Source organism: Mastomys coucha, unplaced genomic scaffold, assembly GCF_008632895.1.
Source record: "Mastomys coucha isolate ucsf_1 unplaced genomic scaffold, UCSF_Mcou_1 pScaffold16, whole genome shotgun sequence".
NCBI classification, from domain to species: Eukaryota; Metazoa; Chordata; class Mammalia; order Rodentia; family Muridae; genus Mastomys; species Mastomys coucha.
Genome location: NW_022196898.1, coordinates 19482188 through 19488273, shown reverse-complemented (window position 1 = coordinate 19488273; position 6086 = coordinate 19482188). Strand labels below are relative to the sequence as shown.

At 44.4% G+C, this 6086-nt stretch overlaps 1 long non-coding RNA gene across 1 annotated transcript; it reads right to left on the bottom strand.

The window, feature by feature from the left end:
* Positions 1-3174: 3174 nt before the first annotated feature.
* On the bottom strand, positions 3175-4977 carry LOC116094057. Its single transcript, XR_004119951.1, has 3 exons — positions 4895-4977; positions 4596-4755; positions 3175-3204 (listed from the first exon to the last, which is right to left on the bottom strand). It is a non-coding gene; the product is annotated as an uncharacterized LOC116094057 (long non-coding RNA).
* Positions 4978-6086: the final 1109 nt, after the last annotated feature.

Genomic DNA, 6086 nt, shown 5'->3' with positions numbered 1-6086 from the left:
GTTCTGCTGCTTGCTAGGGCTGGAACATGGCCCCCTTGTTCTATTACATCATCACCAGCTTTCTGTTTTTCAACTCTTTCACTGCCTAAGCTTGGCTGTCCTGGAACTTGCTCTGTAGACTGATTTTGAACTCAAAGACCTGCATGCTTCTGTCTCCTGGGTGCTGGAATTAAAGGGGTGTACCACAGCTGGACGTGAGTTTTTCTTTACCTTTTCTTTTCTTTTCTTTTTCTTTTTTGGTTTTTCGAGACAGAGTTTCTCTGTATAGCCCTGGCTGTCCTGGAACTCATTCTGTAGACCAGGCTGGCCTCAAACTCAGAAATCCACCTGCCTCTGCCTCCCAAGTGCTGGGATTAAAGGTGCGCGCCACCACCACCCAGCTTCTTTACCTTTTCACAAGATATTTTTACATTCTGGATTGTAGTTCATTCCAGATACAGTCAAGTTGACAACCAAGAATAGCCATCATACCCCTACTGCTTAGGATCTTGATAAATGTCCTTTGAGGAAGAGAAAAATTATAGACTCACAGCTAGCTAGACTTTCATTACAATACATGACATTTCCCAATGTCTTAGTTAAGGTTTCTATTGCAGGGAAGAGACACACAACAACCACTGCAACTCTCATAAAGAACAACACTTAATTGGGGCTGGCTTATATTTACAGAGGTTTAGTCCATTACCATCATCAACCACGGCAGCATCCAGGCAGGCATAAATTACTGGAGAAGGAGCCAAGAGCTCTACATCTGAATCATCAGGTAGCAGGAGGAGATAATGACACTGGGCCTGGCTTGAGCATTTGAAACCTCAAAGCCCACCCCTAGTGACATACCTTCTCCAACAAAGTATGTCTGCATTTATTCCAACAAGGCCATATCTCCTAATAGTGTCAGTCCTTGATGACCAAGCCTTTAAAGGTATGACCCTATGTGGCCATTTCTATTCAAAACACCACACCCAGTAACAGTGGGAATCGCTGAACGAGCTGTGAAGGAGCAAATGAGCAAGGTCCAAGTCACCCTTTGCCCAGACCCACCAGCACTTCCATAACCTAAGCCCTTCTATTATGCTCCATCTTTTACAGGTTTCCCTCCCAACACTGCCAGACTAGGGACCAAGCATCCAACATGTATTCAACCTACATCCCAGCTCTATCAGCTGCTAAAGAAATCCCCATCAGGAAAACCCAATTTGTACCTCGCCATAGCTATATGATGATGGGCAGGGGGAATCTTAGCATTCAAAACATGAGGAAATGCAACCTTGAAGGCTCTGGAGGTCTGCTGAGAGTAGTATGACCCTCCTCCAGCTAAGAGCTAGTTCTTTCAGACCTTGCCTTGCCACAAATAGCCACGCCTTTCTCTAAGCTCCTGCTAATAGCGTGCCTCTTTCCAAGTTCCTCTTACACCGGAAGTCCTGCCTCCAGAGACTGAAGATGAAGATGCTGATTGGGCCATGAGTTGCTGATGGACTGGGGGAGGAGTTTTTCTCTACCTACCTGCTTGTAAGAAAGAGAGTTCAATAATGATGGAGGACTGAAAGCACACCATGCCCCGTCTCATTTTTTTAACCCCTTCCCGCATTCCGGTTCCCTTAATTTTTCACAGGCTCTTACTCCCATTCCAGAAGACCCACAGAGTAGGATGCCTAAAAAGTAAGTATGAGCCAGGCAGGGTGCCACATGCCTTTAGCCCCAGCACTTGGGAAGTAGAGGCAGGAAAATCTCTGAGTTCGAGGCCAGCCTGATCTACAGATGGAGTTCCAGAAAAGCTAGGGTTACATAGAGAAACCCTGTGAACCAAAACAACAACAACAACAAAAGTTAAAAACCAAATGTGTGTAAAAGGCTGTGTAACGCAAGGCCATGTTTACTGGCTATAAGCAGGGTGTTCAGAAGCAAAGGGAGCCCACTGCACTTCTTAAAACCAAAGGTGTTTATGAATATAAAGCAAAAACCTTGGCTCCTGGTAGCAGACTGGACAAACCAGAGTAATCAGGAGAAAGGTCATTTGGGCACATGGAAACAGTGGCATGGTTTGTGCCAAATTCCAAAACAATCTCCTTGCCAATGCCACTGGACACAGGATCTGTGTGATGCTGTCCCTCTTAAAAACTTTCATAAAATGTCCAAAAATGAACACACTTTAGATGTGTGTCCTTGTGGAAAAAACAAACACAAAATCATAAGGAAGTTCAGGACTCAGATTGCAAGCAGAAAGGAGTTAATTATGTGACTACACCAGATTAATTTTGTAGAGCAGCCATAGACTAGGTAACTTAAGCAACAGAACTGTATTTTCCTCACAGTTCTAAGGAATAGAAGTCCAAGGTCAAGGAAGGAGTCACCAGGCTCAATCTGCAAGAGACTTTTCTCCTTGGCTTGCAGATGAACACTTCCTCAATACATGCTCACATGGCCTTTTTTCTCTTGGTATGGGTTATCCATTTCCCCTACTCCTTCATATCTTCCCTTTCCATCTCTCTCACTGTTAGACTCATACCCGTACTTATGAAGATACTAGCCATAATGAATTAGGAGCAGCTCTAATGACCTCATCTCTTTGGGCACCCTTTAAGCACAGTGCCATTCTGAGCTAGAGGGTAGAGTCAACACATGCATTTGGGGGGGGGGGAGAATTCAGCCTAAAGTATACATGTATGCCTGGGTCCAGCCTCAACACAGGATCGGAGTTCTCAACTGGAAGCAGGGATACCTGGAAGGCACAGACTACTTCTTGGGTACAAGCTGACAGGCAATTTCTCAAGGCTTAAAGTTTCTCTCTCTTCTCTCTCATCCTTTGCTGTCTTTCTCTCTTGCTCATTCCCTCGAAGCTTGAGGCTGCACAGACTCTGCATTCTTCTGCATGCTCTGCTTTTCTCCTGTGCAATCCTGTGCACTTTTCTTTTCTCAAAGTCTCACACTCACACACACCTCTGTGTGTTCCCCTTTCACTCTCACACACACTCTTCACACACTCTCACACATATACCACATGCATTCTCCTTTCACAAACACACTCTCCATACACGCCTCACATTCTCTCTTTACTTTTCACATTCTCTCTTCACTCAGTCTTCACATGCTCTTCTCATGCTCACTCTCTCACTCTTCATTCACTCTCCACACTCACCTCACATTCTCCGCATTCAATCTCTACATGCTCTCTCGCCTTTTTCTTGCTCCGGTCTTTTATTTATACTACAAAAGCAGATAAAAAAAAAAAAGACATCTTATAATCATTACCAAATCAAATTAAAAAGAATAAACACGTCCCACAAAGAATCAAGAATTACAATTATTCCCCAAAGTTTCAAGCTTCCCTATTCCCAGGCATGTGGCCAAGATAATAATAATTGCAAACTTATTGTTTAAACTTAAACTTATTATACTTCAGAGTTGAGAGTCCCAAGGCCAGCTACTTGCATGTTCTTGTGAAGCTCTAGTGATACATGACATGGGCAAAGCTGCCAGGCAGTGCCCAGAAAGAATCAAATTAACTCTTAATTCAATAGTTCTGCTAGCTTTCTGCTTCTGCACATTGCATACAATGACTCTCCTAAGAGTCCCAGTGTTTTGAGGTAGTGTCACTAATATAAGATTTTACATATTCTATACTTGCTTATCCAGGAACCACTCTCAAATGTTGTGCAACTTATTTCATAACTTCAATAGTTTTTTCCTTTCTTGGGGTCTCAATGTTGGCTCTATTTCATTTTCTAATAATTTCATCAAATTTTCTTTGCAAGTCAAGCATTAATCTGGAACTACCATTGTGCAATTATTATATTGTTTCCAAGATGAGAACACACAGCATGCACCTGGGCCATTAGGAGTGTGCTGTGCTGTGCCCCATGCCTCAATTTTTTAATTAAGAGTCAGTATATCAAGAAACATCTAGTTACACAGAATTCACCAGAGTAGAAGGAGAAAGAAGTAAGAAATTCAGATATAATAGAATAAAAATGTACACCAAGGCCAACCAATGCAGTCATGCATAAATACAATCAGCCATGTCCAGGGCTAAGGTTAGGAGAAATGGGAACAACTGTTTTTTGCAAAGAGCTGCCTCGGATTACTGAGATGTCTACATCCCGGATTACTGCAGGCAGTCCCTTATTTCAGATGGTGGGTCCCCTGGAGGGATGTGTCTCCTGCTTGTCAGGGTCCCAAACACCATCCTTTTCTACAAGGAACTGCTGCAGGCTTCTGAGATGTTTCCATCCCGGCCTACTGCAGGCAGTCCCTGTCATTGTATGCTATCCCTAGCACATGTATTAAAAGTTAATATATATTATGTACTATATCCTTCACCCCAAAGACCTATATTAACTGTGTAGACTCTGACAACTTACAGTATTGTAGAACCTAAGAAAGGTAAAACAGGAGAAAGAGGAAGCAACATGTGAATAGCACGAATACTCTGTGCATAGGATAGATTTTGATTAGTCTCTGTTTTCCAGAGAAAGAAATCCAATAGAAAAATCTATCATTGATCTACCTATATCTATCTATCATCTATCTATCTATCTATCTATCTATCTATCTATCTATCTATCTATCTATCTAATTTAATCTATCTATCTACCTACCATTGATAGTTTAAGTAGTACCAGCAACCTCCTTGACAATGGGCAAAAAAGACACCTTATAGGCGGTGGTGGTGGTCTTCTATCAGTCAGGGGCAGAGCAAATGGCAGTCCTTTCTTCATCCAGCCGATGGCTGGCTTGGTGGTCAAAACTGTCTTATGCCTAGGACTCATAAAAATCAAATCAAATCCAGGCAGTGCAGCAAAAGAAGAGGAAGACAGACAGAGACTTGTGGACCAACATGCCACTCAGAGACCTGCCCTCCAGAGCATGGCACAGGTAGGCCATAGACACCACTTACCACCTCGCCTCACAGCACAGATGGAGGATGTACATGCCCAGGGGCCTACCAGCCAGTTGCCACCTGTTGGGGTTTGGTCTGTGGCTTTGGAATGTAATGCTAAACACTGGCCCTGGTTGCCTCGGGGATGAGAGAATCCTCAGAACATCAAGTGATGCTATGTGACCTTGCTCTTTAATTTAAACTATTGGTGAAATAAAGATGTTGACAGCTGGGCAGAAGAGAGGTAGGTGGGGTTTCAGTTCCCAGGCTTGGGATTTGAGGCAGGTCCATGAGGAAAGAGGAAAAAGAACAGAGGATGCCATAAGGTGAATAACTGTTAGAACTGACCATGAGGGCAGGCCAGTCTGAGTTAAGAGCAGCCTTCATGGAATATGGCAAGTCATAATTCTGGGTTATTGGCAGAGAAGTAGACAAAATAGACTAGAGGTTGATATCTGCCCAGCTCTAGTGCTAATTAGCCCTTATTATAAATATAAAAGTTTTGTGTCTTTTATCTGGGAACTGAATTATCAAAGCAGGTATAAGCCCCCAATTGAGATTTTTAAAAAAAAGCATTACAACAGCCAGCCTGTAGTGGGACCCACTACAATGTACAAATATGTAGTGGTCAGATAGGAGAGAAAGAAAAGTGGAGCAGCGTGAGTAATATGAAGAGATGGAACTAGAAACCCGGGGGTAGAGAGGAGTAGCCTGTTGTGAGCGGTCCGCCCAGCCACCTGGGGTCAAAGTGAGGTCCTAACCTGAGCTGATACTGAGACCAAGTCTAAGTTGTGCTGTGTATGGAGTCAGTGTCGATGTCTGTAGCTCATATTACCACTAGAGAACATGGGGATGTCCCTGGTCCGGGGCAGCCACACGGGAGCATGTCCTGGAGCATGTGGATGTCCTGGAGCTGTGCATCACTCTCCCCACGTGCACTGAATATGGTGCTAGGGAGAGCTGGCTCCATGTCTCACCAGTGGCATGACTAGGGAGAGTGGGCTCTGTGCCTCACCCAGACAGCACAGTGGAGCTGGTCATGTGGTACAGGTGCAGGTGAGCCAACCCCGCGAGGGACAGAGCATGGCAGAGCTGGCCCCATCACTTGTCTGGGTGTAGAGGTAATGCCTTGCCCTCCTTGCCCCCACTGCCTGGCTCCAGGGTCATGAGAGTGGGAGAGCTGGCCCTATCCCTTCTCAGCGGCAGCATT